We start from the raw sequence: 20,612 nt of genomic DNA, 5'->3' as shown, positions 1-20,612 counted from the left end.
GAGCCAGACTTCCTGGCCAGACGCCGGTCGGGGTGTCCCCAGCAGCTGTTTCTCCCATCACCCAAGCCGGGCGGCCACAGATGCTGCCAGCAGGAAGCAGTCTCCTTCCAAGTCACAGCCAGGGAAATGGGACCCTTCCCGGCCCAGCCACCCATCCGGGGCTGGGGCTTATTGTCTGCCAGCTGCCTTGGCCCACAGGAACGCTGGTGGAGGTGGGCAGGGAGGGTCAGAAGGGGAGCTTTCCCAGGTCCCAGGGGAGCCAGCTACAGCAGATGTGTCAGAAGCCACCACTCACTGCAGCCTGTCTCACGGGGCCCTCTGGTCCTGCCCAATGGCACCTTCCCTGCCAGGGCCACGCATTCCGCTCACACGTCCCTCAGCCCGACCCCCTACTGGAAGAGCCAGAGCACCCCCGGGCCTCACCTTCCTCACCTGTTAAATGGGCTGTCGGGGGGATTGGAGGAGACCGTGCTGTCGAGTGCTTAGCACATTAGCTGGTACATAGTAACCTCATGGTACGTGTGCCCCTCTGGGCTGCAGCCTCCTGTTCGCCTGCTCCCAGCCCCTCGTGACACCGTGCTAGCCGCCAGGTCCCTGAGTGCCAGGCGCCAGATGTGTGCTCTTTGAGCATCCCGCCGTGGCGCGGCCGGGAGCCCTGAGGAGGAGGTGTTATTAACCTCATTTCTCTTTTCCTGCATTTTAATTTTAAGAGGCCCATTTTTGCCCTGTCTGCATGTATTGCCTATTTGCAGTTGAGAAACCACGCACAGCGCAGAAGGGTATATACAGCGATAAGGTCTCTTTCCCACCCCTTCTCTGTCTTCGGGCCCCTTCCCAGAGACAGCATTGTTCCTGGTTTCTTTTCTTTCTTGGGTGTTTGTTCCTGCACGTGTTCTCCCCCGCTTTTGTTTTTGCTCACGTGGAGCCGACTTCCCATGTTTGTATTCTGTCCTGTCCCTTGCATTTTTCACTCTTAAGTTCTGTGTCAGGATGTAGAGGGCTTCCTCGTGCTTTCTGTGGCTGTGTGAGGTTACATGGCATGGTGTCCCCCCACACGCGTGTGAGCTGTGGGCACACCTCTGGAGGTGCTCGGGGGTCTGAGATGCGTGCCCCGGGAGCTCTGCTGGCAGTGTCCCAGCCTGCCTGAGAGCACGCTCCTGTTTGCACCCCACTCCCAGTGTCCGGTGGCGCCGTGGTCTCCTCACGTTCTCGCCATGTGGATGGGTGTTATCTGATACTTTGACCTCTGCCAGTCAGGCCGGTGCCACAGTAAGTGGTCCTTATTGTGGTTCTGATTTTTAAAAATTATTCTTGTTATTTATTTTATTTTAATTTTGGCCGTACCATGTGGGATCTCAGTTCCCCGACCATGCCCCCTGCCGGGGAAGCACAGAGTCTTAATCACTGGACCACCAGGGAAGTCCCCTGATTTTAATATGAGTAAAAGGGAGCATCTTTGTGTTTGTTGAAAGCCCTCTGGACTTCCTTTCCTGTCTATTTGTGATATTTTTGCTTTCCCTAAAAAGAGGAAACTGAGGCATAGGCTGGAAACCACAGTGAGTGAGTGGCAGGTTTGGGACTCAAATCCAGGCCTGCCTCGCTCCAGTCTGGAGCTCTTGACCTGTCGGGTGCAGTGGAGACTGAGGGCGTAGACTCTGGAGCCAGCTTCACCACTCTTAGCTGTGTGATCCCGGACAAGTCGGTTCACCCCTCTGTGCCTCCGCGTCCTCATCTATAAAATGGGGATGGTAATGATACCTCCTTTACAGGGTTGTTTTGAGGATATAAATGCATACTCATCAGACAGAATGCATAGTAAGTGTTCAAAGACAGATAGCTGCCAGTATTAGTACTCACAGTATTACTCTATATTATTAGTATTAGCAGGCACTGTTTTGTGTGCTTTGAGTGAACGAACTTGTCACATCCTCCTAGCAACCCCAAGATGTAGACGTTCTTGTTTTTTTGGTGGTGGTTGTTTTTTGTTAGCGGCATGTGGGATCTTAGTTCCCGGGCCCCCTGCAGTAGAAGCCCAGAGTCTTACCCACTGGACCACCAGCGAAGGCCTAGATGTAGATGTTCTTATTATCCCACTTTTAAGGGGAGGAAATGGAGAACCTGGGAGACCAGCCTGGTGTCAGCCAGCAGGGCTGGGGTTTGGCCCCGGGCTCCCCCTGCCACCTGCTAACTGAGCGGAGGGATTAGAAGGCTCCTGCCTTCCCAGCCGGCTGCAGGGGAGCTCTGGAGGGCACACCTTGGCAGGTGGGGACGCCGGGCAGGGGCCCCACATAGAGAGCCTCCCTCCTGGGCCCTCTGCTCCCACTCCAGCGCTCTAGCCCGGCCCTGGAAACTCTGATAAAGCGGCATTGTGTGGCAGTTTCAGGCTTGCTTCCCCTGGCGGCTTTCAGCCACTCCCACACATGGGGAAGCCGCCTGAGCCTCCTCCCCCTCCCCTGCCCCTCCTGCCAGCCCTGCACGCGAGTGCTGGGAATGGGGAGGAAGTAGGGCATTGCGGGAGGGCTGGGCTCCTACTGTCCCCCAGGTGAGGACAACCCCCCAAGTCCTGTGCGCAGGTACACGCTCTCTTTCTCTCGCTTTCTTTCTCCCTAGGGACCCCTCCTCTGCTGCCTGCAGCCACTTCCCCAGCTCCCTTCCTCCAAATCTGGCCCCAGATTATTTGTGTATTTATGTACCTTGCTGATTCCACCTCTTTAAACCTTCCACAGTGGTGAAGGGTAACATGCCTATAGAAAAGTGCATCAGTGCCCATGTCAGTTTAACAGGTAATTATAAGGTGAGCAGCATTTTCACCACACCTAGGCGAAGACTGCGAACACAGCACCTCAGGAGCCTCCCATGCCCTCTTGACCACAACCCCAGTAGAGGCCACCTCCCTGACCTTGGGGGTCACCAGGCCCCCGCTTTTCCAGAGGTTTTACTAGGTGTGCATCCTGAGTTATAGCCTGCCACCTCGCCTGCCTGGAGACTTCACATAAAGGGACTCCTGCAGCACATCCTCGTCTGGGTCTGCCCTCCCTCATCCTTGGTCTGTGAGGCACAGCCATGTGGTTGTGGGTGTGAGTGGTTCATTCGCCCTCGTTGCTGGGCAGCCTGCTAATCATAACTTACTTCTCCGCCCCTGCTGCGCGGGGGTGACTGTGCTCTTTCAACACATCTGCTGGGACCTGTGTGCATGCACTTCTCCAGGGATCACATCCGGGCTGCGGTGCTCAGCTCAGAGGGTCGAGTCTCACCCCCTTAGCAGAGCCCGCCACGCAGCTGTCCAGAGTGGCCGTAACTGCGCGCCCACCCAGCAGCGCTGCTCGTCCTCCCTGCACTGGGTCTCTCAGACTTTGTAACTGACCTTGGAACACTTTATATTCTCTTCTCCTACAGAAGTAACGTGTGCTTCTTATCGCTGAGATGAGTCCTCTTGTCCTTTTCTCCTCCCCGGGCTCCTATCCAGGCCAGCTCTTACCCATCCCACCTATGGGAGTCCCATGCTTACTCCTTGATAAGCCCTGTGCTGGGGCCCCGGGTGCCAGGACCCAGAGGTGAACACAGCAGGCTCCCTCGGTGGGCTCAGTCTGGCAGGCGACCCAGACCTTGACCAAAGAGTGATGCGGAGACAGGTAAAATAGACCAGACTCCCAAGCCCCATCTCCTCCCAGCAACCCTGCCTCGTTCACGGGCACCCCATCCGTCCTCTCCATGGGACCAGGAATCTGGCGTCATCCTGGCTCCTCTTGTCCTCATCCTCCACATCCACGATGTCAAGAAAGCCGGCTGGCGCTTCCCTGGTGGTGCAGTGGTTGAGAGTCTGCCTGCCGATGCAGGGGACGCAGGTTCGTGCCCCGGTCCGGGAAGATCCCACATGCCGCGGCTGGCCCCGTGAGCCATGGCCGCTGGGCCTGCGTGTCCGGAACCTGTGCTCTGCAATGGGAGAGGCCACAGCAGTGAGAGGCCCGCGTACTGAAAAAAAAAGCCGGCTGTTCTGCCTCAGATTAGACCCCAGCGCCTCCCACTCCTTGTTGTCTCCGCCGTTCCAGCCGCCCTCCACTCCTGCCTGGGCCATGTGGCCGCCTCCTCACTCCCCCGCTGCCCCCACAGTTTGTCCCCGTGCCCAGCCAGGGGTTCCCTGCCCTGCTGGGCGCCCTCCCGTGGCTTCATCTCTTTTGGGAACGCCTCCAAGGCCCCACAAGATCCTGGCCCAGGTTCCCTGCTCGCCTTCACTCCTCTCCTGCTGCCCTGTTCCTGGAACATTCCAGGCTGGTCCTGCCTCAGGCCCTCTGTTCATGCTGCTCCCTTGTGTTTGCAGTACCTCGCATCCCTGCATCCAGGAAGATCTCCCTGACTCCTGTCTACAGTAGTGCCGTCACTCTCTCTCCCCACCTTCCCCTGCTTGGTTCTCCTGGTCCACTCACCGTCACTACTGATCCTTAGTTATGACTGTGGGCGTGTGGGTTAGTGTCCTCTCGGCCCGCCCCACCCCGAATGACTTAGCTTCAAGGCGGTGGGGGGGGATTCTTGCGTCCCTTGTTGTATCTCAGGGCTTGACTTGTAGTAGTCCCTCAGTAAACACTGGTGGGCCGAATGAACGAACAAGCCATAATAAGCAGAGAGTGTCATTGCCAGCGTGTATGATGTGAGGGGTGTCCTTCCCCCACCCGCCCGCCCCACCCCCAATGTGAGAATTACAGGGCAGGCTTTCCTAAGGAGGAATTGCTGCTTGAAGGATGAGCTCAGGGAGGAGGAGGGTGACTGTCGAGGCTGAGGGAGCTGCCTGTGCAGAGGTTCCAGGCGGGAGAGCGCGGGGAGCCTTCCAGGAGCTGAAGGAAGACTGGCATTCTCCCACGGCTCTGGATTCGAATCTCGGCAGCCACTCGGGCCTCTTCGTGTCTCAGCTTCTTCCTCTAGAACTGAGGTTCCTCTGCGTGTCCTGGGGCTTGTGTAAAGTTCTGCTCCTAACATACGTATCCTAGTGCCTGGCATAGAAATGTGAATGTGATTGGTTTATTACCCTTTTTTCCAACAAATACTCTGGAGCGCCTGGCCCTTTGTGGCCTCCGGGGACACTGTGGTAGATAAACAGACCCAGTTGCTACCCAGATGGAGCCTATCTCTTGGACTCTTAGCCTTCTAGCCACACCCCCGACCTCCCAGGTCAGAGGCAGGAGAAGGCCTGAAAAGACCTTGGGCCTGGGGAGTCCTCATTCCTGAGGCTGATTAACAGGGAGAACTAATCGCGGGTTTGCACGTGCCAGGCCCAGTGCCCGCACACAACTCCCACGCTGTTTCTACTCAGTCCTTCCTGGAAGGATTCAACCCATTTCAGAGATGAGGGCGGTGAGGGTGGCACCAGTAGTGAGTAACCTGATGTGGTGGTGTCTCCTCGGGGTGTTGGAGCAGCTTTTCACGTGCTCCTCAGACATCTGGAGCGCCCCTCCTATGAATGGCCCACTCGGGTCACTTGCCTCTGTTTCCTCTGGCTGTCTGTACTTTTTTTAACCACTAGACCGCCAGGGAATTCCCTGTCTGCATTTTTATTTTGAATTTCTGTGAGTTAAATTCTAGATTCTGGTCAAGAACATGTGTTTCCTAGATGGTACTCCTGCCTTCTCTCAGTCCATGGCCTGTCTTTTCACTTTTTTTTAAAAAAATATTTATTTATTTATTCATCTGGCTGCATCAGATCTTACTTGCAGCACACGGGCTCTTCATTGCAGCACTCAGGCTTCTCTCTAGTTGTGGCGCGTGGGCTCTCTAGTTGAGGCCACGGGCTCAGTAGTTGTGGCTTAGTTGTCCTGCGGTGTGTGGGATCTTAGTTCCCTGACCAGGGGTCGAACCCACGTCCCCTGCATTGGAAGGCAGATTCTTAACCACTGGACCGCCAGGGAAGTCCATTCACTTTTTTTATTGTGTCTTTTGATGAACAGAAGCCTTTAATTTTAATGCAGTCAGTTATCACCCATTTCCTTTATAGTTTTATAGTTCTGCTTTTCACGTTTAGTTTTCCTTTGTGCTAGAATTGGAGTGTGTGCGTGTGGTGTGAGATAGGCACCCAGTTTCACATTGTCCATCTGGATCCTCAGTCATCCGTGTGCCATTTATTACAAACCAGCGTTTCTCCCCTGCCACCTGTGTCATAAATTATCTCTCAGTATAAGTGGGCCTGTTTCTGGGTACTTTCTTCCTTTCTTATGCTTGGTTTGCCTATTCCTGGGTCAGTACCCCACTGTCCTAATTTCTGTAGTTGATAGTAAGTCTCGCTGGTGTGGAGAGCAAGCCCTTCCACGTGTCCTTCTTCCCGAGTGTCTCGGCTATTTGACTTTTCATAATTCCATTTAGAGATGAGACAAGCATCTTGCCGCACACACAGACGTGACATGGAGTCTCCCAGTCCATGAACGTGGTCCGTCTCTCCATTTATGTATGTCTTCTCTGGTGTCTTTCAGCAAAGTATCGCACGTTTCCAGCCTGGGCCTTGCCCGCCGCTTGCTGGATTTATTCCAAGGCACTTTGTGCTGTGGCAGGGGGAGCCTGTGGCCTCCTCTCCCACGAGGCGCCTTGTTCGCTGGGCTTGGCTCTGCTGGGTGAGGCTCTCACAGCAGAGGCAGGAGCCCACCTCCCCCATTCCCTGCTTTCTCCCTGGCACCGCCCCTGGGCCCTGGCAGAGGGCAGGCAGGGTGCCAGAGAGGAGGTTGTAATTTTCCTGAATGATTTCAAGGGCTAATTAAAGGTTTTCCTTGACTAATCAGCTTACAGTTTAATTATCGGGAAACAGGCTCAGGGATGCAGGAAGCAGCAGTGCTGGGGTCTCCTTACAGCGTGGCGGGAAGGAGCCAGGGTCCAGCCCTTACCCCGTAGCCATGGCAGGATCTGGGGATACCCCGGCACCCCCAGGAGGCCAGCTGCGGTTCTCCGTCCCTGGGAGAGAACGGGGTGGAGGGCAGCAGATGCCAGTGAGGTCAGAGTGGGTCCCTGCCCTGCTTAAAATCCTTCTGTGGTTCCCACTGCTGGGGTGGTGGGGGACCTAGTCCCGCCTCTGGTCAGCAAGGCCCTGCCCCCCTCCCTTGCCAGCTGCACTTCAGCCTCGCTGGCCTTTTTTTAGTGCTCTCACCTCATTTATTCTTTGGGTCCTGGCCTAAAGGTCACCACCTCTGGGAAGCCTTCTCAGGCCACTCCTGCCTCCAGAGCAGGTGATAAACTCTGCCAGCCACAGGCTGGCTGTCAGTGTCACTCCCTCCACCACTGATAAGCGCTTCACCCCTGGGCTGCGCCCTGTGGTCCAGCATTGGGGTTGCGGAGGACCCAAGAGGAGAAGGGGTTCAGGGTGGGCGCTCTGAGGAGAGGGCTGGGCGCGGGCTTCAGGCCCGGAGGACTGAGTGATTGCTGAGGCCTTCCCGGGGGCGGTGGTTGGCAATCTGGCCAGTGACCTGACCAGGGAAGGGCTCTTGGGAGTTTGTGAAAGGGGCGGGGACCTGGAGATGGCCGTGCCAGGCCTGGCTTCATTCCTTGCATTCTTCAGCAGGCCCCAGACTCCCGGTGGCTATGGTGGGGGAGGGTGGGCAGGCAGAGAGGGGGGCCTCCTGGGCACTCACCCTGCCCCGCCCTTTCCCTTTCAGCCCCTAAGGCCTACACCCCCATCAGTCTGTCTCACTTTACACCACCCCTCGAGGACGCAGGCCTGGGACTGTGTGTCCAGGCCCCCCACCCCTAATCCCATGCTCACCTCTGGCCACACATTAGGGTTACCTGGTGCAGGCATCCATGCGGGGGTCCAAGGTCAGACCATTTGAATCCGAATCTCTGGCTGTGAGGCCTGAGCATTGGGTTTTGTGAGGTTTTTTCAAGCTCCCTGGGTTACTCTAGTGCGATTCTGAACCGAGATGAGAGCCACTGGCTTACAGAATGATAGGAAACATATATTAGCTTTTGCGATTTCCTGGCTTTGGGCACTTTCCTGGGTTTCTGACATGGCGTGATTAAGTCATGTCACCTCCATAAGCACACTGTAGGAAGATATGATTATTATTCCCATGTTACTGTCAAGGGAGCTGAGGCCCAAAGAAGGCGTCTGTGCCTGGTGGTGCAGCCTCTGTTGCTGTCCTGTCTTCCCATCCCTTGGCCCTCCAGACCTCTGTCTGAGCAGCTATCTCTCTGTCCGCGCGCCGCTCCTGTCTTTCTCTACCTGTGTCTCTGCCTCCTATCTCTCTCCCTCTTTCCCTCAATTTCTGCTTCCCTCCTCCCCTGAAGAGGCTTCCTTAGCTTCCCTGTTTAGAGCCAGGATCCTGCTGAAGCCACAGGGGGGAGATGGTTTCTACAGGCCCAGGACAAGAACAGGAAGGAGGGCTTCCCTCCTTCCACAGGCTCCCCCTGCCACACACACTCCAGCCTCCCTTGCTCCTCCTGGCACCTGGTGTGGGAGAGGGTGGGAGGCAGGGCACCCATCCCACTGATGGTCAGGGGCCGGGGGTACTGAGGCTGGCTCTGCAACCTTGCAGGGAGGACCATCCAGAGGGTGGAGCCTAACAAGTCCCGTGGGCCCCAGATCTGGTGTTGTCATCTGTTGCTGGTTACCATTTCAGGCTCCCGTGGGGTGGCTCCTGGTTTAATTTCAGGAAAGGTTTGTGCTAATATGTGAATATTGCATTGCAGGAGCCATTATTGTTTGATGGGAACAAGGGGGACCAAGAGTCCAGTGCCCCTGTGTGTCCCCACTCACCAAGGGCTCCCTGGCCTCCTCTCCCCGACCCCATCCCAGCAAGGGCTGGGCATGCAGCTCCCCTGCCAGCCTCACCCACCCCCAACAGAGCTTCCTCTGAGGCCAGGCCCTGAGCCCTGGGTATCTCTGCACTGGTTCCCATTTGGAGCCAGAGGAGAAGGATTCTTGTTGCCTCCCAGGGTAGCTGGGAGAATTGAGTCAGCGTGTGTGTAACACTCAGCACAGGGCTGTCATCATTATGTCATTCTGGTTACTGTTGCCGTGATTACTGTTACAGTTATTAGAGGCAGGATATGTGTTTGGATTTAGTAATTAAGGTTCACGGGGTGAGCGATCCATAATTCTTCACTGTTATGACTAGGTCACATTTCCTTTTGCAAAACATTTAAAACCTTTGTATAATGGAAGTGTCCACACATGCTCTGAAGAGTGGTCTGCTGCCCTCCCCACGTCCCCGTCCCCAGCTTCAGCAGTTATCAGTCACCACCAGGCTTTTTCATCTGTGCCCCATCCCCACCTCCCTGATTCTTTTGAAGCACTTCTCAAACATCATAGACTTCAGCCATAAGTATCTCAGATTTTTTTTGCCTATGAGAGATAAGGAATCCTTAAAACACACAGACACACACATACACACACACACAATACCATTGTCACAGGAGAAAAAGAACCAGTACTTCCTTAATATCCTCACATTTCCCCAGCTGTCTTATCATCCTTTTTCATGTGTTTGTTTGACTTGGCATCCAGACAGGGTCTGCTTTGCGTTCGGTTGATAGGCCCCTGAAGGCTTCTGTAGTCCATAGGGTTTCCCCTGGCGGCTCTTTCCTGTGCTTGCTTATTGGGTAGTCAGCAACCCTGGTCCTCTCTCCTCTGGAAGTTTCCACACTCTGGATCTCACTGATGCATCTTTGTGGTGTCATTTCACATGTTCCTCTGTCCCCTGTACTTCCTGTATATTGGGCCTTAGGCCTAGAGGCGCTACTGGATTCAGGTTCCCTTATTTCATAGGCGGTGCTCTGTGGGAACATCAGGCCAACATTTGTGTCTGAGTGACTATTTTAAAATAAATTTAATTAAGTTTTTTTTTTTAAGTGAGTGGATTGAAAAAAAAGTTCTTAAGTCACTCCTAGTAAGGCTGGTACCCAGCTACAGCAGAGCGGAGCGGGAGGAAGCCAAAGGCCTGACTTGCAGAATGGCCGGGGCCTGGGAGCAAATGGCTGTGTGTGAGCCCCTGGCTTCCAGTGAACCATTGTCATAAGTGCACAGCTTTGGGCTCCTGCTTTGCTGGGACCAGAGGCGCCCAGCTGAGAGCCGTCCCTGACCCCCAGCCCCACCCCCATCCTTCAGCCTGGCCTGGCGGTTAAGCTTTAGGGACTCCTGCCCCAGTTCTGCCCTTGGCCAGGAGGGCCACCCTGGGAAGCTTTCCCATCCCCCACGGGCTTCCTCCTCCATAACATGATGCTGGTAGGGGGACCACACCTCCCTTGGAGGGCTGTGGTCAAGAGGCCTGGGCGCCGGGAGCTGCTGTTCTTCTGCATTTATTGTAGACTCTCTTTGACCTCAGCCGGGCCACTCTCCCCTTCCACCCTTCCTCCCTTCCTGCCACACCAGCCTCCTTGGCCAGCCTCCTCCGGCATTCTGGAATGTGCCAGGCAGGCTTCAGTCCTCGGGCCTTTGCAGTTGTGGTTCCTTCCACCCTGAAAACTCTTCCCTGGATCCGCACGTGGCTCCCTCACTCCCCTGCTCTTGCCCAAATGCCGCCCCCTCAGAGACACCCCTCCCCCCACTGTCCCCTCTCCCACTCGTTACGGACTTTTTTGTTTACTTGTGTGTTGTCTTAACTCCGTCTCACTCACTAGGATATCATCTCTGGGAAGGAGGGACTATCTTACTCACTGCTGTATCCCCAGTGCTTAAAACAATGCCTGGCACATACTGAGTGCATAATAAAGAATTGTTGAGTGCGGGACCGAATAAGAGCCTTGAACGGGACGAATAAGAGCCTGAACGTGGTTAAGTGAGTGGACTCTGGCCTGGGTCACACCTGCCATGGAATCCTGGCTCTAATACATGCTGTGTGACCTTGGGCCAGCACCTCCCCTCCCTGAGCCCCACTTTCCTCCTCTGCAACATGGAGGCATTCACAGCACCCTGCTCACTGCCTTGTCTTGCACTAGTGTGGTGCGCGCACGTAAGGCTCTGTAGCTGGCCTCGCTGGTGTCCTCTGTCTCCAGCGCAGGGCACAGGTGAGCCACCTAGGGCTGTCCCCACCATGGGGACCCTACCAAATCTTAACTAACTCCTTCCACTCTGGGTGACCGGCTGTGGCACCCCAGGGTAGGGACGCCGTGGATAGATACTTCCCCGTGGCCAGAAAGGCTCCACAGGGAGTGTGATCCACGCAGGACACCAGAGTGCTGGGCATGTGCAGAGACCTGGGTGTTGGGGCTGAGGCTGAGTCTGGCTGCTTCCAGGCCTTTGTCTCCTTGCAGGAAACAGCCCAAGAGCTGCAAGGGGCCAAGGGGGGCTACTGCTCTGATCGCGGCAGCAGTTACAGCCTTGGGAGTGTGTGAGTGTGAGAGAGAGAGAGAGATGGACAGAGAGCGAAAGAGACTGTCTGCGGACACCTGCAGGTATGGAGGAAGCTTCCAGGTGTCAGAATTGCTACCCCTGGTGTTTCCTGCACCAGAGTGTAAAATATGACACGTGTACAGAAAACTGCGTGAGACCTCCCTGTTCAGTCTAGTGAATAATCATAAAGCACACGCCCTTCTAACGACCACCAGATCAAGAAGACAAGCGTTGCCAGCACCCTAGAAGCCCCCTCCTTCGTGTGCTCTTTCCAGGTTTATCAAATAAATTCAGCCCTCTTTTCTTCCTTTTTTTTTTTTTTTTTTTTGCTGTACTCGGGCCTCTCACTGTTGTGGCCTCTCCCATTGCGGAGCACAGGCTCCGGACGTGCAGGCTCAGCAGCCATGGCTCACAGGCCCAGCCGCTCCGCGGCACGTGGGATCTTCCCGGACCGGGGCACGAACCCGCGTCCCCTGCATCGGCAGGCGGACTCTCAACCACTGCGCCACCAGGGAAGCCCTCTTTTCTTCCTTTTAATTGTTGCCTGTTCGTTTGTGAATCATGAAAGATTACAGTTGCCCTCAAGAGATCAGAGAATCACCTGATGGACTCCCTTGGGCCTGTTGCCCAGCTAAGAGAGAAAAAACGCTTGCCGTGGTTAAAGTCCCCTGGGTCCCCTCCCGCAGGTACTCACTGTGCTTCCTTGTTGCTTCCATAAATAGTATCCCATATTGTTCTGCAGGTTTTAACACTGTATGTAAATGGCTCCAGACCGCCAGCACTCAGCTGCAGCTTGCTCTCAATAGGGTGGCTAAGTGAAGTCGCATGCTCCCCAGCATGGGTCAGATGGAAGCCTCTCCCCATAGCCAGATGAAAGCATCCCTGCCCCGGTGGAGCCGCAGGAGGGCGCTCTGGGGCTTCTCTCGGCTTGCCACCCCCTGCTCCAGCCGGGTGACACCTCTGCCTCAGATGAAGGTGGGTAGTCCCTGTCCGGAGAGGGCACTGCCAGCTTCCCAGGTTGACAATTGGGATTCAGCTGTAGGCCCATGACCTGTAAGGGGCCTTCCCTGACACTTGTAAGGTGTGAAGGGGGTTCTGGTACCATCCCAGATCTGTCACTTCCACGGAGGGGCCTTCCCTGGAGAAGGGTGAGACCCCCCCACACACATGGGAATGGATTGGGGGCTGGGTGCAGGGAGGGTCTCTTCTCTTCCCCTGCCTCCTCTGCCCCTCTGCTTCCCCTGTTAGCCAGTCTCATCCAGCCTTTCATGGAGAAGCCCTATGGGGTGGAGATGACTATCAAAGGCTCTGGATCTGAAGGCCTGGGTTTGCTACCCAGCTCCGCCACCTACTAGCTGGGTGACCTTGGGCTTGTGGCCCCCCTCCAGCCCCCCTTGGCCTCAATTTCCCCATTTGTAAAATGAGATTGTTATAAAGGTTATTTTATCCATGTAAAGCACTCAAAAGAGAGCTAGCACATAGAAACCTCTTAACAAGTGTTAGCTGAGAGTATTATTGTCATTATTGTCCCTCACTCTTTCACTGTGTGCCTCCTCTGAGTCCAGCCCTGTGCTGGCTGATGCCTGGGACAGGATGGTGACCTGTCTGCCCGAGGCCCTGCCCTCATGTCCAGTGATGGGAGACAGACACAGCACTAAGCAGTGACAGCCCAGAGTGACCCTGAGGAAAGCACAGGCCCGAGGGTCATGGCTTTGGTGGAGGAGGGCCCCCCCGAGAACTTGAAGCAAGCCCTGGCTCCACCCTAGGAAATCAGGGAAGGCTTCCTGGAGGAGGAGACATCTGCGCTGAGGGCTGTAAAAGGAGTAGGAGTTAGTGTGTGGAAAGCTGTGCATTCCAAGGAGAATGAATAGCATCTTCTAAGGTGGGAAAGGGTCTGGCATTTTCAGTAAATTATTAATATATTTTTTAAATTATTAATATTTTTAATTAAGCTTTTTATTGTGAGATCATTGTAGATTAACTTGGACGTGTAAGAAATAACACAGAGAGAGCCCCTGTACCCTTTACCCAGTTCCCCCAATAATAACATCTTGCAAAATTATGGTTAGTACAAGACCACAACCAGGATATTGACACAGATACAGTCAAGATATAGAACATTCCAGCACAAGGATCCCCCCGATGCCTTTTTATAGCCACATCCCCTCCCTGGCCTGTCCCTTACTCCTGGCAAGCACTCATCTATCTGTTCCCCATTCTTATTATTCTGTCATCTCAGCGTTATGTAAATGGGATCATACTGTACGTCCCCTTTTGGTGTTGGCTTTTTTTCACTCAGCACAGTTCTCTGGAGATTCATCCAGGTTGTTGCCTGTGTCAATAGTTCATTCCTTTTTCTTGCTCGGCAGTGGACGTGCCATAGTTTATTGAACCATTCACCCATTGAGGGGCATCTGGGTTGTTTCCAGTTTGGGGCTATTAGAAATAAAGCTGCTATAAACAGTCTCATACAGGTTTTTGTGTGAATGTAAATTTTCGGTTTTCTGGGACAGATACCCATAAGTGCAATTGCTGGAAAGTAAGGTAGATGCATGTTTAAAGAAACTGCCAGACTGTTTTCCAGAATGACTGTTCCATTCTGCATTCCCACCAGCAGTGTATGAGCGATCAGTTTTTCTGTGTCCTCACCAGCATTTGGTGTTATCACTATTTTTTATTTTAGCTGTTCTAATACGCATGTAATGATAACTCATTGTGCCTTTCATTTGCATTTCTCTAATGGCTAATGATGTTGAACATCCTTTCATGAGCTTATCTGCCATCTGTGTATCCCCTTTGGTGAAATGTCTCATGTCTCCTGCCCATTTTCTAATTGGATTGTTTGGGGTTTTTTTACTGTTGAGTATTGAGAGTTCTTTATCACTTCTAGATATTAATCGCTTGTCAGATATGTGCTTGCAAATATTTGCTCCCAATCTGTGGCTTTTTATCCTCTTCACATGGACTTTTGCAGAGCAGAAGTTTTTAATTTTGGTGAGGTCTGCTTTATTAATTTTTCCTTTTACGGGTCATGCTTTTGGTATCAAGTCTGAGAACTCTGCTTAGCCCTAGATCCTGACGATTTGTTTGTTTTCTAAAAGTTTTATAGTTTCACATTTTATATTTAAGCCTGTGATCCATTATGAATGAAGGTTTGTGCAAGTGTGAGGTTTAGATGAAGGTTCATTTTTTAGCATAGGGATGTCTGATTGTTCCTGTACCATTTGTTGAAAATGCTGTCTTTCCTCCGTTGAATTGCTTATGCTTCTTTGTCAAAAATAAGTTACCACAGTGAGATACCACTTCACACCTACCAGGATGGCTATTATCAAAAGAAAAAAGGAAAATAACATGTATTGGTGAGGATGCAGAGAAATTGGAGCCCTTATGGATTGCTGGTGGGGATGTAAAATGGTGCGGCTGCCGTGGGAAACAGTTTGGTGGTTTCTCAAAAGGTTAAATATAGAACTACCATATGACCCAGCAATTCGACTGCTAGGTACACATCCAAAAGAATTGAAAGCAGAGACTTGAACAGGTATTTGTATACTTTAATGTTCATAGATGCATTATTAACAATACCTCAAAAGTGGAAACGATCCAAGTGTCTATCAACAGATGAATGAATAAACAAAATTTGGTGCATACACACAAGGGAATATTATTCAGCCATTAAAAGGAATGAAGTTTTAATTTATGCTACAAGCTGGGTGGACTTGGAAACATGCTTAGTGAACTAAGCCAGACATAGGAGAAATATTGTGAGATTCCACTTACGTATTCCACCTAGCGTAGGCAGATTCATAGAGAAGGAAAGTAGAATAGAGGTTACCTGAGGCTAGGGGGAAGGAGGGAGTGGGGAGCTATTGTTTAATGGGTACAGGATCTTTTTTGGGGATAATGAAAAAGTTTGAGGCATAGGCCTTGAAGGTGGTTCCACAACATTGTGAATGTATTTAATGCCACTGAAGTGTACACTTTACAAATGGTTAAAAGATAAATATTATGTATATTTTACCACAGTGAAAAAAAATCAATGTTTTAAAAACCAGTTGGGGGCTTCCCTGGTGGCGCAGTGGTTGAGGGTCCGCCTGCCGATGCAGGGGACACGGGTTCGTGCCCCGGTCCGGGAAGATCCCACATGCCATGGAGCGGCTGGGCCCGTGGGCCATGGCCGCTGGGCCTGCGCGTCCGGAGAGGCCACAGCAGTGAGAGGCCCACGTACCACAAAAAAAAAAAAAAAAAAAAAAAAACCAGTTGGGTATATTTGTAAGGGTCTGTCTCTGGGTTCTCTATTCCGTTCACCGGGCTCTGTGTTTATCCCCACTGTCTTGATTACTGTGTTTATCCCCACTGTCTTGATTGCTGTGTCTGTACAGCTGGTCTTAAACTATCGGGGAAACTACTGGGGAAAGTGGTCTTCCCGTTTTGTTCACCTTTTTCACAACTGAGTTCTTCTAGGGCCTGGGCCTGGCATTTTTGGAGCCCCTCTCGCACTCCCTTTTGTAGAAGATGGCACCAGGACTTACCTACTTTCAAAGTCACCCTTGACACCTGCCTTGCCCTCAGCCCCCCGTATCTGACTCATCAACAAGCGTTGCTTTTTTGGGGGCAGACATAGCTCTGGTCTGTGCCCCTCTCTCCGTGTCCAACCATACTGGCTGCTTTCATCAGTCTCCTGGAACACTGCTTCCGTCTCATCACTTGTCCGCACACCCTCTCAGGCCCCCGTGATCCCATCCTCCACAGACAAGGCAGCCAGAGTTACATCTCCCAAATACCAGCCCGTCCTCAGCGCCTGCCTCTGCTCCCCCGCCTCCCTGGTGGCCTGGCTCCTGCCCTGCTCCAGCCTGGCTCCCCCACACTCTCAGCCCTCCAGCCACCGGTCTCCGCTGGAATTTCACACTTCATCAGGCGATGCTGGACTGCAGGCCCCAGCGGGCAGGGGCCATGCTGCACCGTCACACCGGCTGGGACTGGACTTGGTGCATGCACATTGGATTTCTTTTGACAAACTCCATGAATGTGGGAAGGAGCCCATGGTTGGGGGTGGTGGTGGGGAGATGAGGCTGGAGACGTGGGGATAGCTGGGGTGGGTTTGCAGAGGTCTCCCTGACCCTTGCAGAAAAACAGGCAAAGGCTTTTTTTTTTTTCCGGCCATACCACGTGGCATGTGCGATCTCCCCAACCAGGGATCAGACCCGCGCCCCATGCACTGGAAGCACGGACCCAGAAAGTTCCAAAATAAAACTTTTTTTTTTTTTGGCCACGCCGCGCAGCATGCAGGAGGCAAAGGCTTTGAAGAGACACTTAGCAGAAAAGGAATTGTGGTGCTTTTATAAATATGAAAGGATGCACAATTACTAAGTACAAAAACGCAAATGAAAACTAGGCCGAGAGGGGCCAGACTTCACCTGTCTGACTGAGGAAGATGGGAGAGTTTGACAACACCCTGGGCATGAGGCCGAGGGAGGGGCTGAGAACGGGCGACTTGGCAGTGCTGAGCTTTGCCCGGCAATCCCACTTGTAGGCATTTGGCCCCCAGACATGCTGGCACACCTGTGAAATGACATCTGCACACGGTTATCGTTGCTGCACCGTTTGTAAGAGCAAATGCCTGGAAACCACTGACCTGGCCCCGTGGGGACTGGCTCAAGACATCGTGGCCCTTCCACACAGCTGCTAAAGCAACAAGGCTGTGCTTTGCAGAGATGGAAAGGTCACTAGACATATATATATTTTTTATTTAAAATCCTAATTTTAAATTATTAGCCTACCTAAGGCATAAATGTATAGTATGGTCAGTTACTTTAAAGGGAAAACCCACGTAACCCCCGCCTCCATTTGAAGACACAGATGGTTCCAGCCCCCCAGAAGCCCGTCCCAAGCCCTCTTGCCCCCCGGAGGCAGCTTCTCCCCTGATTTTTGAGGCAGTCGCTGCCTTGCTTTTCTCTTTGGTTTTGCTACCTCTGTATGCTTCCCTAAAGAGCATATTTCATTTTGTCTGGTTTTAAACTATTTCTGAACAAAGTCCTAGGATGTATCGGGCTTTGTTTTGCTTCTTCTGTTTAATATTGTTTTTGATGTCCATCCAACGTAGCTGTGGGTCATTCATTCTCACTGTTGTGTACTATTCCACGGAGCTGGTAGATCACAGTTCATCATCCATCTCCTGTAGACGAGCGTTTGTGTCGTTTCCAGTCCCTCGCCGATTCAGACTGTGCTGTGTGAACCTTCTCATGTGTGTCCCTGGGTGTAGACGTGGGAGAGCACTTGCCAGGTCCCCAGTGTGTCTTCACCTCAACTGGATACTGCCAAATTCCTCCTGGTGCCAACGGCGCAGAGGGGCCGAGGAATGCTGTTGGCAAAAGCATCGTACGTGTGGTGCGCTGCCATTTCTGGCTGTTTTAAAAGTGCGTAAGCATCTCTGTGTGCGCGCGCGTGTGCACACACACGTGCATAAGCTCTCTCAGAAAGAAAACAAAGAAACTCCAGTAGAGGTGGCTCCAGGGCTGAGCTGGGGTGGGGCAGGGCAGGAGGGCATCGTCCTGACCCTGTTTTCCCTTTGGTGCCATTGGCTTTTGAACTATGTTCCATATTATAAAAGGACAGAGACTGAGACGGAGAGAAGGAAAGGAAAGGGAGGGGATAGATGAAGCCTAAATGTGGCAGAATGTTAATAGTTGAGAATCCCAGCGATGAATTTTATGGGGGTTCATTGGTTTAGTCTCTAGCTTGGGGTGTGTTTATAAAGTTTGGTAATGAAGATCTGTTCTGGTGTGAGAGGCTCTTGAACCGACCTCTCCTTGCCCCTGAGGCCTGTCCCAGGAGGATCCCTTGTTTCCAGTGAGACTTCCTTCTGGAGGAGGGTTGCTCCCTCCTTCCTCCCCCCTCCCCGGTCCCTTCCCTTGGGACCTAGTTTCCCTGGCTGGTCAGAACTGCCCAGTCCTGACCGCCTCCTTCACCAGAGCCCAAACCAGCCGGTCCGGTTTGGGGAGCCCGCCCCATTTGGCTCTCCTCTGGGTGGCTGCCTGACAGGTGCTCCACCCTGATGGGGGAGGGGGCGGCCTGGGATCTGGGGCGTGGGGGGGAGCGGGAGGGGCCCGACCTGCCCTGCCGTGGCCCCAGGCCTGGCCGGGAGCCCCTGGCTTAGTGAGCAGGTGGTAGACAGAAGGGGGTAGATGGGATTTCCAGGCCCTTGGAGCCAGTCAGTCCTCCTGGTCCCCGTGGTAAAGTCCTGGAGGAGTCGGTCTGGGGCAGAAGCTGTGGTAGGGTGCCGGAGCAGGGGAGTGGGAAGGACCCAGGCACCTCTGTCCACCTGCCGCCCGGGCCACCTGCTCGCTCACTGTTCTCCCTGGGCTGCCCGTCAGCCGAGTACCCGCCCAGGGCCCAGGACCCTGCTTGAATCTGATCATTGCTGCCGCTCACACGACCACCCACCCCCACCCAAGTCAGGGGGCAGTCCTACTCTTCTGTCCGCCCCCAGGGCAGGCAGTTTGGTCGGGTTTGTTCACTGCTGAATTGCCAGGGCCTCCGACAGGCTTGCCTGGTATGTGCCAGGAGTGGGGCAAATGTGTGAACCAATGGGGGAGACAGGTCAGGGACGGTGACAGCCTGAGGGTCAGCGCGGGGATGGAGCCCGGGGTGTCAGGGAAGGCTTCCTGCAGGAGGGGCTGCAGTAAAGGGATGAACTGGGCAGCCCCGGCCCCTGCCCCCCACAGGGGAGACAGAAAGAAACAGATTTCGTGCCAGGAGCTGTGCCCCGGGCCAAGGAAGGCTTCTCAGAGAAAGTGAGATCTGAAGCGGGGAGAAGGTGTGAGGCAGAGGTGGGGTGGGCCTGCACGACCCCTTCTAGATTCCCTTTCTCTGAGCGTCCTTTTCTCCTGTTCTGCGATAGGGGTTCTGGGCCCCCTAGCCTCCTGCTCAGAGTGGCTGGTCTAGGACACAGGCACTGGGACAGACGGCCCACTTGGGCAAGTCACTCGGCCTCTCCAGGCTTCAGTTTCCTCTGTTGTAAAATGGGCCTGATAAAGTACCTGCCCATTTAGGGCAGTGGTGAGCTAAAATGACTTAATGTGTGTCGATGCTGAGAGGAGGACCTGGCCCAGAGGAAGTTCTCTGGAAAGTTGGGCCACTTATTTTCAGAAAGGTTAGTTACATCCTGGCAAGACAGCCAGCATAGCGACACAGGAGTCCCAGCCGTCCCCACCTTTCCCTCTCCACATTCCCGCCATCCAGCCCCACTCTCACGCCTAGGTATTTCCGTGGCATGGGGGTGGCGGCTGTTCACCGTGATCTCCCCTGGTGAGGCCGCAAGTCTCGGGTTCATCCTGATGGGTGAGTGGGGCAGAGCAGCAGGGGCCCCCTTCGTTGCACCCTCTGGGGCTCTTACTGGCATCGCAGCCTGGGTGTGCAGGGAGAGGGGGACACAGCAAGCCCCGGATCTCCAGCCACCCTCCCCGTCAAAGAGGCCACTCATCCCCCATCTCTGTGTCCTGCACCACAGCCCCAGCCAGTGTTTCACACCTGGCTGCCCCGCCACTCTCGGGCACTCAGCCCCATGCTGAGCCACTGTTTCTGGCCCCTGGCACCTGGCCTGGCATAGGGAGTGAGATGGGGGTGTGCGTGTGTGGTGGGAGACTGACCCTGCCAAAGCAGGGGCTGTGGTTGGGTCCCCTGCTCCTGTGTCCCGGCCCAGCCCTCCCTCCGCTGGGACAGTTATGGGCCCCATGGCTCAGGCTTTCCAGGCTCAGCCCCGCCTCCCTCCGGCCCTCCCTTCACCCTCCACCCTTCCCCTCCCCCTCCCGTGGGCTGGAGCCACAGCCAAGCTCAACTCCTGCCAGGGCAGGGCCGCGTCACCAGCCGCTGCCAGGGAGGCCAGGGCGCAGAGCCCAGCCAGCTCACCTCCGTGGGCAGGGGAACCCCTTGATCCCAGCTCCCTGATCTTTCAGCTGGAAGCCTCTGTCTGCCGGCCTGCCCCACTGCGGGTGGCCCAGGACAGAGGGAAGAGGATGGTGGAGGTGAGCTGGCCCAGGCCTTGGGGAGGAGCGGAGGAGGGGGAGGGCTGCCTGCGTGTGCGGGAGGGCAGTCCGGACACAGGGCCACCTGAGCCAGCGTAAGCACGTGCGCCAGGGGCCACACCTGTCTTGGGGCCAGGGGCGGGGTGGCTGTGTGTGTGCCCGTGTGGGCGGTGACAGGCGTCTATCTGCTGGGGCTTAGCCCACACCTCGGCGCGGGTCCCCCTGAGCATCTCTGTGGGAGCGCATTCCTGGGGTCTGGTCTGCACGGAGGTGTTTCCAAGGGGTTGTGCCTC

The 20,612-nt window shown here is 54.3% G+C and overlaps 1 protein-coding gene and 1 long non-coding RNA gene across 8 annotated transcripts in view; one reads left to right on the top strand and one right to left on the bottom strand.

The window, feature by feature from the left end:
• The window catches only part of PAK4 (p21 (RAC1) activated kinase 4), a 52,652-nt gene that overhangs the window by 11,492 nt on the left and 20,548 nt on the right, over window positions 1-20,612 (top strand). The window contains exon 1 of one of the 7 annotated variants that reach the window (XM_060130511.1): window positions 20,166-20,319. The exons of 4 other annotated variants lie outside the window; for them this stretch is intronic. The gene's annotated coding sequence lies outside the window, so the exon portion shown is untranslated. Of the gene's footprint in view, window positions 1-20,165; window positions 20,320-20,394; window positions 20,415-20,612 lie in introns of those variants that run through there. 2 more of the 7 variants (XM_060130510.1, XM_060130512.1) reach the window with 2 other exon arrangements.
• On the bottom strand, window positions 17,204-20,319 carry LOC132509455 (uncharacterized). Its single transcript, XR_009537003.1, has 3 exons — window positions 20,204-20,319; window positions 19,590-19,703; window positions 17,204-17,657 (listed from the first exon to the last, which is right to left on the bottom strand). It is a non-coding gene; the product is annotated as an uncharacterized LOC132509455 (long non-coding RNA).

The sequence above is a fragment of the Lagenorhynchus albirostris genome, chromosome 19 (genome assembly GCF_949774975.1).
Source record: "Lagenorhynchus albirostris chromosome 19, mLagAlb1.1, whole genome shotgun sequence".
Lineage (NCBI taxonomy): Eukaryota > Metazoa > Chordata > Mammalia > Artiodactyla > Delphinidae > Lagenorhynchus > Lagenorhynchus albirostris.
This window is presented reverse-complemented; position numbering and strand designations above follow the sequence as displayed.